The following is a 20,938-nucleotide window of genomic DNA, read 5'->3' as shown; positions in this document are numbered from 1 at the left end:
TCTTGGTCTAATAGAGTGATATGGATTTTTTTCCTGAAGTCTGACCCTTTATTACATCTAGACATAATGATAAATATTGTGTTTTGACATAATAAATGGCTGTGGGCAAGTAAGTGCCATTATGTAATGCATTGTTATGTTTTATTTGGAATTCTCAGTTTATAGCTATAATTAAAAACTACAGCATGAATACTTTAAATACTAAAATGTTTATCATTATTTAGTAATCAAACACAGAGTTTGCTAATGGCTAGTTTATGGGGTGTGGAAATACCAGGAAAATTCTTACAGTATTAAGTAGGTTAGGGACGCCGCTAGTAAAAATATAAAAACACTTAAGCTACTTTTCTTACAGAAATAGGTATAACCTTAATACTCAAATCTGTACTGTCCTTTACTGTTAAAAATATCTAGAGTCTAGTTTTGAGAAAATAGAGTGAGTGAATGTGTCTAAGTAATCTATGTTATACCTGATATTTTTTTCTAATTTAAAACTTGTCTTAGCCCAATAACTTTAACTTTCTACTTAAACCTGCTGTTCCAATGATCTATTTTTCCAATAATAGAAACAATTCTGTTAAAAACTAAAGAATCTTAAATACAACAGTCTTTCAAATTTTTTTAAATAGACCTTAGGTGAGACTAGTACTAAAACTATCTAAATTGATTTTCTTTGATGTTATATGTTTAATTGAGCCATTCTAATAAAACACATCTAAATTTTCCACTTCTAAATTGATTGTATTAATTAAATATGAAATTAATGGTAATTGTGATATATTTTTAATATATTTTTCACACTTATCTAATGATAGTAATGTTAGCAGGATTGTTAGTAATGTTTTTGGAGTTTTCAGTATATGCTGTGTACATTCTTGAATACTTGTCATTTACGAGTCATCTCCTTTTCTGGCTTTCAGGACAATGTCTTGTTTCCAGTGGTTGTTTTTCCAAATTTTTTACCAAACAGAAGTGAATGGAACATTCAAGTGATTTATTTATTCTGATCCTCAAAAAAAACCAAAGTGATTCTGCCTTAACTTTTAATATTCTTTCAATTTTTTGTAATTCAGGAAGAACATCTCTTTCATTTCAAAGTAAACTCTGAATTCTGAGAACTTTTTATTAAGATCCTCTCTTAATAAAGAGTGGGCTGAAACCAAATTATTACATCGTAGCACTGTGCTAAATTTTCCAAAATATGACATCTTTTCTCCTATGTAGTGGACAGTTCACAGTTTACTCAGTTTAAATCCTTCAGGTCTCAGATTTTCTTAAGTTAGTCATGCTTCGTCTTCAAACCTGTATTTTCTTTCTGCTTAGCTTTTTTTTTTTTAAATAAAGCTCACTTTTAAGTTGACCAAATAGAAATGCTTACTTGCTTAAATCTTTTAATTAACCAGGGTTTTCATTTATTGTTGCCTTGAATGATTTCAATCGGTTAGCTTCTCTAGCACATCATATTTGAAAATAACTGGATATATCTATGGGGTTGGCAGCATTTCATTTCATCTCAGAGATTAGAAGACAGACTTTCAAACCCCATCCCAGTCATACTCATTTTCACAGTATCCCAAGTCATTCATATTTACACTAAAGTTAGAGAAGAACTGCTAAGCATTTGTCATTTAAAAACATCAGACTTTAGATACACAGAAAGGGTTACTCGTAATATGATTCATAGTCATTGTACCATGCTTTATCATTTATTTCTTCATTTGTTATTTTAAATCCGAATGTGTATCTGTGAATCCAAGACTGAACCAACGAATTAGAACATTAAAAATCATTTATTTCTATCCCTATACGCTTCTTCTTTCACAAGTTTGCCTTAACTGGAGGTTACCACTATCCAAAAATTGTGTTTATTTTTCCATTGTCTTTTAAAATTAAATTATGCCCATAGATAAATGACTCGTAAATGTGTAGGAAATATATTCACATCAAACTATATTACCTCCTGTAATTTGTTTTTGCTTTATTCTCGTTGTTACTGAGATTTACTTATATTGCGTATAACTAATTCAGAGTTCATTTTTCACATCTATATAATATTTGTGATTATACCACAATATATTTCTCTTTTTTCTTGCTTTTGGACATTTGATTTATACCCTGCCTTACTATCAATAAGGCTGGTATAAACATGCATGTGTCTCTTGGTGACATTTACAGACCTTTTCTTGTGCAAATACTGATTGGAATTGTGATGTCATTAGATATGTAAATACTCAACTTTGCAAAAGGTTGTCCATTTTTTTTTGAATGGTTATTACCCGTTGCACTATTACCAGCAATGATAGATCTCTAATATATATTATCATCACATTTCAAAACTTTTGCTACTTGAATGGATAAAAAATACCTCAATGTGATCTTGAATTTTATTTACCAGTATGATGGTGAACATATAAATGTGCACTTTTTTTCTGTGAAGTTTTTCATGTCTTTTACATGTATTTCTTTCATCTTTTTATGGCTGTTTTCTATTGATTTGCATGGGTTCTTTATAGATTCTAGATAACTTTTCTGTCTTCTGACTTATACCATGTCTTTTCACTTCCTTTATGGATTCTCGTAAACATAAAAATCTTAATTTTTATGTGGCTGTACTTTCTACTTTCTTTCTTTCTTTCTTTTTTTGGTATTGGGAATCAAACTCAGGACTTCACACTTACCAGGTGCTATGCTGCTGAACCGTATCCCCTGTACTCTACTTTCTTTTATAATTGGTGCTTTTTCTGTCTGTTAGTAAATCATTCTATAAAGCTGACTTTTATATACTATATGTAAATAAAAATTGAAATTGTTTTCTATAGTGAAACACATATTTCCAGTTAAATGTTTTGTCTTTCCACAGTGATTTGCCATGCCACCTCTTTTATAGAAAGGATCTGGTAGTTGAGAGTCTGCCTTATAAGCTGTCTTTTCTCTATTCTCAGTTAATTTGACTCTTTTAGCTGTGATACTTTTTTTTTAATAAGTAGCGCTTCATAATAAGTCCTTATGTGTGATAGGGCAAGTTCCCAGTAATCTATCTTTTTAATTCTGTCTTTTTCCTAAATGCCAGTGTTTCTCTTCTCCTGGTGGTTTTATTTTAAAAACTACTGCTCAATTATTTGTTTATATATATGTATATATATGTGTGTGTGTGTATATATATATAATTATCAATGTAGTTCTTAGTGTTTACAAGTTTATCCAAAGCATCTCTTCTAGTAACTGTTTACTTTGTTTGTTGATGATGCCAGTTAGATTTAAAAGCAAAACACATAACAGAATGTAATTTCAGTCTTTTCATACTCAAAGTAACTCAGTTGGAATGCCAAATTCAATCAATTTATTTCTATTCCAGGTTGAGATAATAATTTCTTAATTTAACAAAACACAAAACATATACTATTTGCTTATGTTACTTTTAGCTCTTTTTATTCATCTCAATAAAACCTCTCGCACTCATTTGCCTTTTTTTCTGTTTTCAGGTGTCCAGAGCTTGTATAATGGTATATTTGTCAGGCAATTGACAAGAATTCTGCTTAATGTTTCTGGTAAAGAAACACTCTTTTGACAATTTAATCTGCCTCCATTCTTAGTTCTTTTGTGTTTCTAGATTGCTTACCTCTTTTGTTTCCCATTCTCTGTGTCTATTTTGATTTTAAAAAATAAATTGTATGATCAGATAGGTAAATAATTGTTTTATTCATGAGTCCTATATTAGAACATCTTTAATTATTAATCTCCTGTTTGAGGCTTTAATGCTTAAGTTATGTGAATGGCAGATATTAAGGAGAAGAAGTTTCTATGAGATGGAATGAAAATAGTTGTCCTCAAAAATATGAATTGATGGCAAAGACAGGATGTTTGAGGTTCCTATTTCTGTTTTGTGCTGGCCATACAAGTATATCTTAGAGGAGTGTAAATTTGAGGAAGTAGAAGAAAGAATCTTCATTAACCTAGAGAAGATGCCGTAGGAAGGTGTATAACATGAGTCATGGAATTAGACTCTGACAAATTTGGAGCAGTAGTTACAATTTTATGGAAAATTTTGCATGTTTTTCAGTGATTGGAGTGTCAGGATACATTATTAGTTTCTGGCCTTTTGATTGATACATGTTTAAGTGTTTGCTCATGGAAATAGGAGAAGGCAGAGCTTGGAGGAGTACGGGGAGGCAGTACTTGTTAAGTGATCTAGATGTGTGAATATGGGCTTGGAGAAATGGAAGGGTGAGTATGGGATCAGTGGACCCTGAGCTACTTAAAATGGGTACTCTGTCATGGTTAGCCATACATTTATCAGAATGTGCAGTCATTGTAGACTCTCTGGTCAGAAAGATGAATCAGTACATAGAAATTTGTTGTAAAACAGTATTCACTGGAAAAGCAGAAACGTAAACTTGATGGAGAAACAGGACAAATAAAGGCATTTTGGGGCAGTGGTGCCTTTTGACTGAATTAAACTCCATGAAGAACCAAGTATCTCCTCCGGGATATAGCACTGTATAGTCCACTGTATAGTCAAAGTAGGGTTCATAAAATGCAGAAAGGAATATGTTTTAATTGAGGAATTTTTTTTTTACATTTAAGGGAGAATGGGGATCAAGAGACAGGTATATACTAACATTGTGCTAAGAAGGAAAGTTTGGATAATTAGTCTGTGACTATTGAGTGTGCAATCAGTAGTCAGTAAGGAGGGGCACAAATATGAGAAAAAGAACTTGTGTTTTGATATTTAGATTCATGCTTTAAAACTTTACTTAGGCCTCACTAGCGATGCCGTTTTTAACTCATCTGCCCCATCTCTCCCATCTTCACCTGGTATTTTTTAGGTTGTGTTTCATTACAAAATTTGAGACAGCTCATCATGGCATTTTTCACATTTTGTTTTTAATTTAGAGGTTTTGTATATGTATGTGCTGTGTGGCCCAGCTTCTAATAGTCTATAATTTCAGCATTTAAACTGGAAACTGAAGTGAGATTCTGAACTCAGAAGAATCCCCCAAGGTCCACAAATACCTAGTTTTATCAGTACTGCATTTTTTTAAAGGACCATTGAACTTGAGAATTACTTTGTATTCTGATTTACAGCTTCAAAATTTAGAAATGGGTTAACTATCTGAGGCACATAAAAAGACTATGTAGTACATATAAATAAACTTTGAGCTTTAGAAATAAAGTGAGACTTGATATTTTATGATGAGTACAAAGTATTCTTTCAATAGCTGTTTATATGAACATGGTTGGTTAGTGATTATATGAATTTAGACATGTTGAAATGCATCTTTATGTTTCTTGAAAATAAGCCTGTTCTTAGAAAATATAATCTCAATGTAACTTTACAATATTTTTTGCCATATCTCTTTGTCAAACTAAAAAGGGAAGTATTCTTTAAAATACCCTCCTCTGTAGACAGTTCTATTGATTGTCAAATAATATATCTGTACTACTGTATTAGTAGACTGTCATTTAATTACATTTAACTTTTGTGTTTTTCTTCTCATGATCTGGAAGTTTTCTGGTCAAATATCAGTGAATAACACACCATATTTCTTCCATCCTGTCCTTCTCCTTATCCCAGAGTTGCTGCTGCTCTAAGTCCAGAGAAAACAAATGGGTTATAGTGGCGATAGGTAAAATACAAACATGAATGTAAAGTGGTTTGAATTACTGAAATTGGATTATAAGTAATGAAGAATTAAGTCATTATGTATGATTTTTTATTTGAAAATTTTTATGTTAAAAAGATTTTTTAGATGCTGTCAGAAAATAAAAAAAATAAATCCAATCGAGATACTGTTATCTAGTTATAGTTACATATGAATTAAGGGACTTTTAGGACACTGATTATAAAATTGACCTTATCTCAATAGGCTATAATTTTATGTTGCTGTACTTAGTGTGGTCAGTCTACACTTCAAAGCATTTTGAATTATTATCTTAATGACAAAGGCTGTGTCCTGAAACTGCCAAAGGAGTTGGTCATCACTTCCCAGTAGCTCTGAAGTTTTGTCCCTTTTCAAATCCTAAATCTGTTTCTCTTCTGGCAAGCTATTCCTTGCCATACCAGTAGGAGTACTTAGGTGTGACTCAAAGACTTCTTTTTTTCTTGGCCTTTCTTCTGTACTTACTTTACTGCTTTGGATCAAGCATGTTTTGATTTTATCAATCTGTTATTGTAGAAAAAGCCTTGAATTGAGAGTCATGAGTTTCTAGCCTCAGCTTTTCTATGAAGTATCTTTGTGTCTTGTGACAAATATTTTTACTCCTTAAAACTTTCTAATTTGAAATTGTATTCAGCTTCTCATTTGGAGATTTTCAGATCATCAATATTGATTTTTTTCTTTTCTATATTAAAGCACTGTGACGATCTATCATTTTCCCTGTTCTAACTTAGACGTATCCTCATGATTTCAACCCTTTCCTCATGTCTTCACTTCGTATGTTTGAATTCCACAGCAACTCCTTTTAAAGATAACTTTAAAAATAATTACTCACTGTTGATATTTATTTATTTATTGGTTTTTTGAGACAGGGTCTCACTATGTAGCTCAGGCTGGCCTTCAGCTCTCTATGTAGCCCAGGCTGGCCTTGAATTCAAGGCAGTTCCACTGCCTCAGCCTCCTGAGTGCTGGGATTACAGGCATGTGCCAGCACACCAGCTACTTTTAATTTCTTGTGTTGAGTCAATATGATGGTATTTCCTTGCGTTGTTGATATTTTACTGAAGATCAGTGATATAATTTTTAAAATATAAAAATATTAAAAATAAATATAAAAGTAAATAAAACTAAAATAATATAAAAATTTTAAAATATTAAATACATAAAATTTTTAGAGCAGTTTTAGATTTTACAGCAAATGTGATTATACCGTTCAGAGATTTCCTACATGCTTCCTACTCTCACAAGAGAATGGCTTCACCCATTGTCAACATTTCCCCACTATATGATATACTTGTTAAAATTTATGAACCTATGTTGACACATCATGGTTTACATTATTAGTGTTTACCTTTGGTGCTGTATATCCTATGGGTTTGAAGAAATGCATAATGACTTGTATCCATCATTATAGCATCATACAGGATAGTTTCACTACTGTAAAAATACTTTGTGTTCCACTTAGACATCTCTTCTTCACCCACGCACTGATCTTTTTGCTGTCTTCATAGTTTTGCCTTTCCAAATGTCTTAGTCGATCTAGTATATAGCCTTTTCAGTCTGGCTTCTTTTGATTTAACTTTCCTCCATGTTGACTTTTATTTTTAAGGGTTGTGTATTCATCTGTTCTTTATTAATAACCCCAAATAAGTAACAACTTGCAACATCTATTTGATGCCTTGCACATGCATAATAATAATAATTAAATACTTTCATGTAGACCTATCTTTTTATAAAGCTATTTTCTAGGAATATATTACCAAAATATTTGTGCCAAGTAACACATGTCCTAGAACCACCAATAATAATAATTGCATATGTTCTTGCTTCACTTTGAGCATAGGCAAATAGTATAATAATATCTATTATCATTAGATACCATTTTTTTTTTTAGTTTAAAACTTTCTCTTCTGTCTAGGACGTTTTAAAAATAGGATAACAAGCTTGGTGAATACACTGGATCACTTAGGTTAGTCTGGGTTTGTAATTTATTGCTTGCGGAATCTTGTGAAAGTTACTTCTCTGAAGCTCAATTTATTACTTTGAAAAACTAGAATAATGGCAAGTTACTTCACAGGATGGCAGTTAATAGTTTATATCAAGAGAAATTTTAAACTTGTGCGATAGACAAATACAAAATGTTGATGTGAATCATTACTAGTTGGAAGAGCTCTGTAAAACACTAAGATTTGAGAATTTCTAGCTTTGGAAGAAAAGGAAATTAATTATTTAATGATTTTTGCAGTAAGGAAAACACTTTATATCCATAGCCATTTAATATATCCATTAACACTTTTTTCTCATATTTACCACTGAAGAAACTGAAACGTACGGAAAAAGGTAACTTGTTTAAGGTCACAACTAGTAAATGTGGATGCTTGATTTAAGTCCAGGCTTGATTGACTCTAAAGCCCATTTTATTTCTGTCAAATCACTGCACTTCTTGTACACCTGGAGATGGAGTATATGGTCCATAAATTGAGAATAAGCTGAAAAGCTAATCTTTCAGGTTCTTATTAAGATGTAGTGCACCCTTACACTTCTTCTTTTTACTTTGTCTAAATATTTCACATTGATTTGTATTTTTTTCTTTATAGCAGCTCTGTGAATTATATAAAAAAATTTGTGAGTTAGAAAGTTTGTGAGTTAGATAGGAATGTTTGTGACTATATAACTAAATACTTTATTTTATTATCCTCCACCTCAGGTTTCTTATCTGAAAAAATGATTTTGTACAACATTTGTGGTTTATCATGCAATTCACAAAGGAATAAAATACTTTATAAAAATAAAAATTCTTAATTTAGTGAAACAGATGGTGTGTTGTATTTCATAATATATTTCAGTTGCTTTTTGAGAATGCTTAAGTAAATCTTGATTTCAAAATAATTGATGAGAATTTCCTCCTTAATACCAAAAGTATCTCTCTAGAAATCAATATTTATACCTTTCATATCTGACTTATCTGAAAAGGTCTTAGCAAAGCTAAGTTTCATGTAGTATGAGTAACCAGCACAGTATAAATTATGCAGAAGTGTTAAGTACAAGGATAAGAAAAAAAAGTACAGAAATAGTACAGGGAAAAGATCAGGGGAACCACACCGTGTTCAACTTTTCTAAGTCAACTTTTCATAGTATAGCTTATTTTGTTTGAATTACGTTATAGATTTTAGACATAACAATACTCATATAAGTGTGAATGCACATTTACAAATCCAAATAGAAATTAGTTTTGGAGTGTGTATATCTTAATTTTTATTCTTTATTAGTACAAATAAAGATGGAATATTCCATTTTCAGAAGCTCTGAAGAGTCCTTTCCTTTTTACAAAGCCATAATAGAGTAGGTGTGAAAACAATAATGTGCTTTGCAATGCTGTCACAGTTAATCACTGTCAACTTTGGAGTTGCTGTAATTTTTGTAGAAAATAAACAGCAGGTGATGGTGGCACCTTACATATATTCATTTAATATTTAAAAGTTATTAGAGACAGGGATATAGCTCATTGATTTAGCGCCTGCCTGGAAAGCACAAGGTCCTGAGTTTGACTCTTGGTACCAAAAATAAAGAAAATGTAAAAATTATTGAGCACTTAATAAATTCAAAGTATTGTTTTTGTGCTTTATTAAAGTCCATGGATAATTCCAACATGGCTTTGCCTCTGGGAACCTTGAAATTTATGAAAGAGCTAAGCATGCAAACAGTCAACACTTGGCCTTAAAAACTATTTTGTAAAATTAATCTCTGTTTTCCAGAGAAAAAGTAGTATTTATCAGATGCTCATTAAATAAAAACATTTCATTCAAGAATTAATAAGTTCACTGTTTTGTCCACTGCCTTGTACTTTTTTTCCTACAAATATTATCACTTATTATCAATCTAATACAATCAAGCAACTCTGATATAGTTCTTATTCACATTTAATTGGTGAGCTACATACAAGTCAAGGAAAAGGAACGACTTAAGGATCTAGTGTCTTAGTTAGTTTTTTGTTACTCAGACACAATTCCTGACACCCACAATCTAAAGGAGGAAAGGTTTATTTTGATTTCAGTCCATGGTCAGCTGACTCCATGGCATCGTGGCATGGCAGAGGTACATGGCAAAGATGGGTTGCTTATGGCATGGCAGACCAGAAGCAGAGAGAGAGAAAAAGAGTGAAGAGAGTAGTGGGAAGAGATAAGTCCTTCCAGGCAATATTCCCCTGACTCGATCCCATCTCCTAATAGCAAGTTAGGTTTAAAATCATCAATGCATGCTCACTTTGCAGCGCATATACTAAAATCATCAGTGGGGTAATCTGGGGATTATCACACTCCCATGATCCAGTCACCTCCAAAAGCCCCACCTCTGAACACTTCATATTTGGGAGGAGCATTTAGATAGGTACTCTAACACAGAGCCGATAGCTATTTTTAAAATTCTGAGTCCCAGTTGCATGTATAGAACAATGGCCTATAGTTTCCATGTATTCTAGGAAATATGCAAGATGATGTACAGTAGAATTTGAGATGTCAAAACTTATATGTGCTTTTAAAAATCTTAGTTAATGTTTACAAATACTTAATATGCAAGTAGATGTTGGCAACATCAGAACATCATTTACATACATTATACTTCTAAAGACATCCTACAGGGAGAGTGAAGTTCATTTGCTTTAAGAGTTGGAAGAATTGAATTTTATTTGTGTCTTGTTACAGAGAGTCATGATTACGTTATCTACATTAACTCTTGTAAAATAGACAACTGACTAAAAAAAAGCACAATAAATACTAAACACATTTGTAGAAAAATAACCCTGACATACTATAAACACTTTGTCAGTTACATTATAAAATAAAACACTATCTAATCACATTTGACAGTAAGTCAACCAAAAATAATTCTCAAGATATCTGTTTACAAGATTGGTTTATGTTTGCTATCACTAAAAAGAAATCTCAAGTGTATGGAGAAACTTGGGATATTTTCTAATGATGTCAGAAGACTATCATTGATAAGACATTAAAATCTAACTATGTAGATCATAGATCAGTGTTTCATGTCACATGGTACTCAATTTACAGACTTTACAAGGTCGTTAAATAAACGTTTAGGTATTTGGAGGATTTATTAATTTAATGATGGGACAGACATATCATTGAAAATACTCTTTTTCAAGAGCAAACATGGCTGAAATAATGCATGAGAAATTATATGACAACAAAGTAATAATAAGTGAGAAGATAGTCACTACTTGAAAGGCCCATGCATGGAAAGAGCATTTCATAGTGAATGTAATTGTCATTATAATGAGATTTTGTTGCTCAAATCTGAAATGATTGTAAAAGTAGTTTCTGTGTACATTAAAAATTGTACAGAAGTGTATCTGCAGATTTTAAAAAACTTGGAACCAAATTTTATAACCTGTTTTAAAGTTTCCCACATGCAGTATTTAGGTTGGTTTTAACTTTTGTGTGGTGGTGCAGTGCCAGCACTTGGGAAGCTGAGACAGGAGGATCACCCTGAGCTTTAGGATTGCCTGGCTACCAAAATGAGTTTAAGATCAACCCGAATTACAAAGCTAGACCCTGCTCAAAAAACCAGAAAAAAAATCATTTTGGTAATAGATTTTAAGATTCTAACTTTTGAAAACATGAAATGCAGCATATATCTTTTATAACAGTGACTAAATTGACATGTGGGAAGATAGAAATTTACTAGTGAAATTTAAATAAAATCTTTTATATAATTGGTGGTTGGGATTGAGAATTAAGGATTTTGATTTTGTAAACACAGCCAGTGATATTCTTTCTCAATTTGAGTCTATTAATTTGTGAGGCTTTCTCCCTCACCTTTTTTGTGACAGTCATTACAGACAGCTAAGTATTATAGTAGCTTGAACATAGCCCATCTTTTTAAACAACTGTTTCACAAAGTGTAAACTGAGCCCAGGCATAAAGAATGACACATAGTTAACAAGATTTTTGTTTTATTGCTTTTGGTGAGAGCAAATATTTTTAAATTGTTGATAAGTAACATAAAATAAGTTTATTTAAAATGTTTATTGTTTATCTCATCCTTTAAAATAAGTTTTACTGCATTTTCTGTACTGTATACAGTATAGTATATATATATCTGTAACAAAAATAAGGTAGTGATGTTATTTACCATTACTCTGGAATTTACAAGTGCTCTGTTGCTGAGGCATTTAAAGCACTGCTGCTGTTGCTGCTTCAGCTTTTAGAATTGCCACTGCAAGTACTTTGCAGGAAACTAGGTGCCTGCACTCCCTACTGATCTACAAGAGCACAGGAATCCATAGTTGTGCTGATGCTATCTTACTTGTCTGTGGGAGCTTCCAGACACTGGCCATAGCTCCTGGTGTTCCATAGTTGCAGTACTATTTCTGCAGTCAGCCGTCCAGACAGCCTGTTTCCAGGGACTTTTGGCTTCAGATGATACTGGAGCAAAATTACTGAGACTGACATTGCCAAAAGCAGAAAAGAGTAAAATATAAAACAGAACAAAACTTTAACCTCCACCCTCTGTTTGTCTCTATGTAATGCATTCCAGTCATGGCAAAGGCATCTGAGAAGTGTAGTTTCAGGTTCTACCACAGAAGCAAGCATGGAAGAGTAATTCTCTATCATGTATAGCAAGCAATTTTAGCAAATAAATTGAAAAGTACAAAGCACGTACAAGTTTTCTAAGATGTCATTGATGTGGTTTTATTTTTAATTTAAATCTTTAAGGTTTAGTAGAAAATACATAACCAAATATGGAAGAACTTTAAAATTTTAGTAAACATCTAAAACTGATGGGAATAGAGTTGAGAATGAACAAAATTTGTGTCAAGTTCCAGATTACTTTTCCAATAGGCTGTAGTTTTTAAAAAATTTCAGAATCAATTGTTCTATAGTATAGAGAAAATAACTCTGCTGTAACAGTATCTTCAATTCATTTTTTTCTCTTTCTCTTTTCTTTTTCTTTTGAGATGATGTTTTGCTATGTCACCAAGGTACTTCCCAGAAGGCTGGGGTTACAGGTGTGTACCACCATGTCCAGCTCATCTTCAATTTTTTGTTTGTTACCTAAAACTAGAGTTGATATCAGGGAATAGACACTGGTAACATATCATTTATTCACAACCAGTGTTTCTTTTGATTAGTCACAGTTCTTGTTGTCTGCACATGCCTAATCAGCTATGAATATTTCTGACCATAACTCACTCTGACAAAAATCTAATCTAATTTATTATTTATTTTATATACTTATATACTTTTATATACTTAAGGTAACTTTAAAAATAATAGACCCAGGAAGCTTCAGAATTTAGTTATGTTATCTAATGCTGAAATAATATGAAATATTTTATAATCTGTTATTTTATTATATGCATATTTTAAACTAATTAAACTGTTAAAGTACAAACTAATTACTAAGTGACATTTAACTAAATGTATTTATTGGTGGAGGGCTATGAGAGGGAGAATCTTAATTAAGGAAAAACACATGAACTTTATTAAGGTACTAGCTTAGATTGATTTGCAGTTATTTCAATTTCATACCTTTAGATACAACATCATAAGAGGCATATTTTGAAGTCCCACACCATTAAATTTCTAAAATGAACTCTATAGTGTTGATTTATTTATTTTACAGTTCTTTTCATGATACAGATTTCATTTGTAGGTGTGTTCTCTTATTGATTACTAATAAAACTCCTTAACTGGCGAGAATTTGTTTTATGTTTCTATTTCCCCACATTTAAGTGGTTGGGGTATTATTTCTATTGTGGAAGATTTAGTTATTACACTTAAGTAGTAAATTGTCTTCAGTTTGAAATGGGTAAGTTCACATTTATGTATATTCAACACAAAGTAGAACTTTTTCAATACATTTTTTTTTCTTTTTTCTGTACCGGGAATCCTACTCAGTACCTTGTACTTACCAAGCAAGGCACTGTGCCATATTTTGTGTGTGTGTGTGTGTGGTGCTGGAGATTGAACTGAGAGCCTTACACATGTTAGGCAAGAACTCAACCACGGAGCTAAATCTGGGGCTCTGTGTGGAATATTCTTGATTGAGATGTAAGTTATAAAGTAGTCAAAATTAGGTAACTTATAATTTTGGAGTACCCAGTATAATTATTAAAATAACATTTATTTTGGTATAATTAATTTCAAATTTTTGTTTTGTATGAATTCTGTAAAAATAGATATATTGTACATTCTGAATATATATTGTGATTAATGTAGTTTTTCTGTGCTTGTTAATAGAAATAATGAAGATTGAAACTTTAGGTAGATTGTTTTATTAAAATTTGATAGGGCTATATACAAATTTTTAAAAGGTTATAGCTATAAACCTACAACTTAATGGAGTTTAATAAGTTTTCTTAAACAAAAAAGACCATTTTGAATCATCACTGTGGCCTTTTGCCTCAGAGGACTTAGCAGGCTGCTATCATGTTAACTCTGTCATTAATAACTGGCTTCAGAATTAGTGGACAGATTTTTTTTGGGGGGGGATTTCTTTTGTTTTTTTTCCGGTACCAGGAATCGAACTCATGACCTCGCACTTGCCAGGCAGGCGCTGTGCTGCTGAGCTAAATCCCCAGCCCAGGACAAATTGTTATTAATGTTTCCAAATCTTTAATCAGACTGGTTTGTGATATGTTTCCTTTGTCAATTTTGAAAATTATTTCTATATGCTGTCCTAAAACTTACTCTTAGAAGTTAATGTATTTTTTCTCAAAGTAGGTAAAGCATTGAAATTATCTAGGGAACATGACTACTTTCAAATCCACTACTTTTGCATTTTATTTTTTTTTTTTTAGTGAAATTCTGGATACATTTGTCAAGCTCTTCCATCTAGCCTTTACAGATTCTGACCTATGCTATTTATTAGGTCTGAACTTTAGGGCAGAGTTTCTTTAACTATAAGATGAGAACATTAATATTACTGTTCTTGAAATGCTATTAGGAAGATTAAATGAGATAAGATTAAATGAGCTCTAAGTGTTATTTGAAACGTGTAGTAGTTATAACTTTTATTTTGCAGAGGTGTCCTTACCGAGGGTAGCAACTTTTCCATGTTGGAAACATTTGAAGAGTAAAGATTGACGACAGTGCAATTCTCACAAATCTGTGATAAAATATCTACTGCAGTAAAGATGACTGTCTCATATATTATATGTGATTTTCATTTTTCCTGTTGAATATACTTCTTATGGTTTGTATCTAAAATGTCTGTCTAAAGCCTCATGTGTTCAGGGTTGGGGTTTTTAGGTGATTCCATCATGATGGCAATGGATTAATCCATTAATCCATTGATGAGCTATGACTAAATGTGCTGCAGAAGTGGGACCTGGTTGGAGTTGGGTACTGGGAGCATGACCAGAAAGGATGTATTCTTGTCCTCAGTTCTTCCCCTTTCTGATTCCTGGCTACCATGGGGTGAGCAGTTTTCCTCCACCATGCCCTTCTACTATGCTATTTTTGCCCTGGAGCCCGCCAACAATGGACTGAATCCTCTGAATCCATAAGCCAAAATAAACCTCTCTCTCTTTATTTTGTGAATATCACATATTCTATCCTGTTAGTGGGAAAGTGACTAATACAGTACCTCTCTGCTTTCTCTTTTCTTTTCTTATCTGTTACATATAAACCATACACATGAATAAATAATGAAGGCATTATAACTTTCTATCTTTTTAGTTTGTTTTTTTGAGATAGGGTCTCACTTTATAGTACAAGCTGGCCTTGAATTCATTATATGCTCAGGTTGACTTCAAACTCATGGTGACCTTCCTGCTCTCAGCCTCCCCAGTACTGGGACTGCAGGCGTGCACCATCATGCCCACCTTGTTTTTAACTTTAAAGACAGTTGCTAGCATCGTCCTAGCAGAGACCAGGAAGTTTTCACCTAGGATATATGTTCAGTACATTTTTTCTAGAGTCAGGAAATTATTGGAAAGGATATTTTCATGTTTTAAAAAAATTAATTTATTCAATTTATTGCATCATAAAAGTACAGTGTTCCCTAAATTTCTGAAGATAATAGATTAGTTTACAGAGGTAGTAATGATAATAATAACAGCATAACAATCATATAATTCAGATATTATTTTCTGTCTTCACCCCATGGTCTTACTTGTCCTGTATATTTGTGGGAAAGGGTGAATGATTCCTTTCCATACCTGAGTCATTCTTTGTTAAAGACAATTTTTTTTACTATTCTTTATTTACCATTTTCTTGGTCACTTCACCCTGTCACTAGTCACACCCTGAAATTCTTAGAGTAGTTTCTTTCTTGTGAGGAAACTGCCATGTTAACAAGGCTACAGTGAATGTGGGGTAGTACTTTCATTTTTTCATTCTTTTAGTTCGCACGCTACCATAACACTGTAGAATATATCAAACTTCCCAAAAGGTTTGGAGAACAGTATATTTGCATTAGAAAAATGAAAACTTCTTAAATTTCATATTAGTCATCACTTCAAAAACATCTTTTGCCACCTTTACATTGGTAATTTCTCTCTGCTCAACTTTCTTTCCTGCCATTCTACTCTCTTCCTCCTCATATCAGTGCTTCCTGCCTTCAAATTGTTACATATTTTTAATATAGCATGATTCATCTTTGCAATAATTATTAAGGTCAGACTCTCTAACACCATCCAGCTTATCATGGTCTTTTTCTCAGAGGAGACAGTTCCATTTCTCTGAAGAACTCTTAGGCGAACTTCAGACTTCTTGAAACAAATGTTGTATAAGTGAAAGAAATAATAGCTAAACCTAAAATGCAGGCTGAATTGTCTTCTCAGAGATGATGTGAATTAAAATTCCGCTAGCCATAGGACAATACCTTTTTTAATTCAACATTTTAATATGAAGAATTTTAGAGGTCAGAATATTTGGCTATTTTTGTTACAAGCACTTAAAATATGGCTATGTTTTGTATGTGATTTAAAAGAATTTTTAAAAGCACTGTTTATAGTTTGTTTATATCATCCGTAGAACTAAAATTTATCAGTTTTTATTTAATCAAGGTTTATAAACCCTAAGTACCATTTCATGCATGTTTTTAAGTCATCCATCCATTCATTCATTCATTCAAGGAAAACATATTGAACTTCAGCTGTGCATCAGGTGTATTGGGGGGTGCTGTTGACGAAGCTAATAGAAGTAGCGCCCTTGATTTGGGGTATGTGTGTATTGGGAGGTACCTGAATCCACTGGGGAGGATGTGAAAGCTTGCAGCACTGCTGAGAGCCTTCTTAGAGGTACTCACCATGATGTAGTTTATTTGTAGTGAGGTTTTATTTTAAACTTAAATATATGTTGCTTCGAATTGAAAGTAGATACGCACTTCTTTTTACATGAGGGTCGTACTACTGGCAAGTATTGTAAACTATGATTTATCTATAGTTTCACTTAGTTTTTCTTAGACCTGATAGGATTTCATTTTAAAAAGTGACTCAAATTAAGGGTGATTGGCTAATTAAAATACAGAGAATTAACTGTATGATGCTACCCCAGATGACAAAGTTACCTACTTTGTGTAGCACTACTTTTAGTTTAGTATTTAGTTGAAAATTTTCTGAGTATATATTTTCAACACATAGTGATTACATTCAGCTGGGGGAATGTATATGTGGATGTATCACATCTTGATCAGTTTTACTTTTTGCACCTCCTCTTCTCACCTACCCGTTTTGGCTCACCAATCTGAGACATTTACTTTCTTTCTCCATTTGCTAATGCTTCTAACCCTCTATCCGTTATCGCAACATTTCTACTTTTTCTTTTCCTTCTCCTTTGCAATACAGGTATTTTATGGGACTATACTTGTGAACAATGTTAAAATATCCCAACATTGATTTCTCTTTTCAGGCCCATGTATTATAAAAACATTAATAATATCTGAAAAAAACTCATCCAAACTGTAACTTGAGACAGTGTTAAATGCTTTTGAAATTAGCTCATATTTTTCCTTTTAAAAATTAAAGAAGTCCCACCCTTCATATTTTTTTGCAAGTATTTATCAACATAACTCTGAGCAAATTAAATTGTAACTCTAAAAATCATGAAATTTTATGTTCCAGGGCAGTGTTTATCACTGATTCCCACAATCATTTCAGTACATGTATTGTGTACTTGCCCAAGATACTTTTTTAGGAACTTCGGGGAAAGTCAGTTATGTATCCTCAATCTGTAAATTAACACTGGTAGAGAAAGAAGTATTTCTTTCCAAATCTGTTAGTACCTATTCCTGTTTCACATATGCAAACACACACGCCACTTTTATAAGCTACACTTTAATTGTAGGTATTTATGTTTGTTTTGTTTGGTTTCATCTTGAGCTCTCTAAGGAGGAAGGGAGCACAAAATTTACCGCCTTTTGTGGAGTATCATAGTATGCTGTGGCAAGATTATTTGGTTGTAGTAGATTGTTCGCATGTCTACCCACCTGCCAGTCTGTGAAGTTCCTTCCTGCCAGCCAGGAACTGCATCATATGTATTATCTTCCCTTTTCATCCCAAGTGTAATGTATGGTGCATAGTGGCCAAAAAAGATCAGAAAAAGTGTAAATTCTTCCTTTGAGAAATAAGTCATTAGTATCAAAATTTATTTATTTATTTATTTTTTTTTTGGTTTTTCTCCGGTACCGGGAACTGAACTCACGACCTTGCGCTTGTCAGGCAGACGCTTTTGCCGCTGATAGTATCAAAATTTAGAACATAGTTGTAAATATTTAAAAGTTAGACTGCACAGTGTAAAATCACATGAATAGTATTCATTCAGTGTTTCTTACAAATTTTTGAATTCTTATCTTTTCATTCTTTTTTTTTTTTTTTTTGGTTTTTCTCCACTACCGGGAACTGAACTCACGACCTTGCACTTGCCAGGCAGACGCTTTTGCCGCTGAGCTAAATCCCCAGCCCCACCTTTTCATTCTTTTATCAGGCCAAAGAAAATAGGAAATGTTTTTTATTGCAGTTTATGTGTTATTTAATTCATCAAATAAGCATTTGCATTATTATTATTTGGTGCATTATTATTAATTTGGTGCTTTAATTATTTTTCCAGTAGTGGGAACTGAACCTAGGAACTTCACACTGACCTGTCTCTTCCCCAGACCTTTTTAAGTTTTTTACTTGGAGACAGGGTCTCGCTTAGTGACAAAGTTACTAAGATTGGGCCTGAATTTGCAATCCTGTCTCAGCTTCCTTTAGTGCTGGGTTTACAAACATGTGCCACCATGCCTGGCTGTTGTACAACTTGTAAGAATACTTGATAATATACCTCAGTCATACCTTATTATTCCTTGGCTTCAGAACTGGTCAGACCTGGTGCTCTTTGCATTCTGAAGAAAAAAAAATGTTTTAGCACTCGGCCCTCACATCAGTCTCGAGATAGCTCACCAACTGTGCAGAACAGTGCACATATTTGTCATTATTGTCTTGTACTTTTGTGCATATGTGTTAATCATGGATTGCAAAAAGCTTAAAAGTGATACCATTAAGCCTAGAAGGCTTTTATTTGCCCAGTGAAAGGGTAATATTAGCCCAGAAGAATGTGAAAGTTCTAGAGGCACAGTTCAGGAATTATTTCTAATTACCTTCTTATGGGAAAAATTTGTGTGGTACTTGTCAAGTTCCAGAATGAATTAATGATCAGTACCATGATATGACTGTATATATTAGGTAGAGTTGCCCTGCCCTTAGACTGAATGTATTGAGAACTCCCGGTGTTAAAGAACAAGTTTGTGCTATGTTGTATTAATACAAGGCATAGTGTGAAATCATTAGGCTGTGTTTAATTTGACCTACAACTACAGAATCTTACGGCTGGATGGGCCTTAGGTATCATTAGATATTTGGAAACGTTATAGTGTAGGGTGAGTCTCAATACTGTCTGCTTCAGATTAAATCAGACAGGCTGGCATCAAATTATATTAGTGTGTCATCTCAGGCAAGTCACTTATTCTCTCTGTTACTTCATTTCAAAAATGAGACTAAAAACAATTCCTACTTCATACAGTCATTATTAGGACTTAATGAAAATTACTTATAACAGTTCCTGGCACATAGTAAGCACTTAAGCATTGGCTATTGTTATTTTGTTAAACAATCCAACTCTTTCCTTTCAATTTAATTAATTTTTTTATTATGTGAAAAAACTGAAGCTAAGGGTGCTTCCCAGGGTACGCAAAGAGGCTATGGTGGAACCAAAATCAATTTAAAAAACTTTTAATATAATTTATGTGTTTACTTAGTTAGTTAGTTAGTGGTACTTGGGACTGAAGCTAGGGAGCATTCAGTACATTTCCAGCCTTTTAAGTTTTTTCTTTCTTTCTTTTTTGTTTTAAAGGGAAAAGATGTTAAATTGCACAAGCTGGCCTTGAATTTGTGATCCTCCTGCTGAGCCTCCTGAGTAGCTTGGGTTATAGGAGTAGGCCACTACACCTAGTTTTAATACACTAGTTTTTAAAGGAGTTTTAGGTTCACAGCAAGTTTGACGGTAAGGTGAAGAGAGTACACATATATACTCTGCTCTCACATATATATTATTCCCTTTACCCCCACTATCAACATCCCCTATAGGAGTGCTGCATTTGTTACAGTGAATGAACCTACTCTGACACATTTTTATCCACCTAAAGTTAATACTTTACATTTAGGTTCAGTCTTAGTGTTGTACATTTTATGGGTTTGAAAAAATACATAATCCCACATGTCTGCTGCCATTGGATCACACACAGTAATTTCACTACCCCCCAAATCGCATTCCTTTTCATTCCTCACTTCTCCTAATCCTGGATAGCCATTGGTTTTTGTTTGTTTGTTTGTTTTGAGAGAGAGTTTTACTGTGTAGTCCTGGCTGGCCTTGAACTCATGGTGATCCTCCTGCCTCAACTCACAAGTGCTGGGATTACAGGCGTGCGCCACCATGCCCAGCCAGCAACCACCATTTATTTATTTATTTATTTATTTAGCATTTTTTGTCTTTTCTAGAATATCATGTAGTTAGACTCATACACTATTTTCACATTGGCTTCTTCCACTTAGTAATATGCACTTAAATTTTCTCTATGTCTTTTTATGGGTTAATAGTGTATTTCTTTTTGGCATTGAGTAATATTCCATTATCTGGATATACTCCATTTACCCGTTCATCTATAAAAGAACATCTTGTTTTCTTCTAGGTTTGGGGGATTCTGATAAAACTAGTGCAGAAACTCTGTTTAGGTTTTTATGTGGACATTTTTCAGCTCCTTTGCATAAATACTAAAGA

At 32.9% G+C, this 20,938-nt stretch overlaps 1 protein-coding gene across 2 annotated transcripts in view; it reads left to right on the top strand.

Annotated features, from left to right (window-relative positions):
- Zbtb20 (zinc finger and BTB domain containing 20) overlaps positions 1–20,938 on the top strand; it is an 821,796-nt gene that overhangs the window by 16,721 nt on the left and 784,137 nt on the right. Inside the window, exon 1 of one of the 2 annotated variants that reach the window (XM_013515065.1) lies at positions 3,531–3,548. The exons of the other annotated variant lie outside the window; for it this stretch is intronic. The gene's annotated coding sequence lies outside the window, so the exon portion shown is untranslated. Of the gene's footprint in view, positions 1–3,530; positions 3,549–20,938 lie in introns of those variants that run through there. 2 annotated transcript variants of the gene reach the window in all.

Source organism: Chinchilla lanigera, unplaced genomic scaffold (assembly GCF_000276665.1).
Source record: "Chinchilla lanigera isolate Chin_1 unplaced genomic scaffold, ChiLan1.0 scaffold00026, whole genome shotgun sequence".
NCBI lineage: Eukaryota > Metazoa > Chordata > Mammalia > Rodentia > Chinchillidae > Chinchilla > Chinchilla lanigera.
Note: the sequence above shows the minus strand (reverse complement) of the source record. Positions and strands in the feature narration are given on the sequence as shown.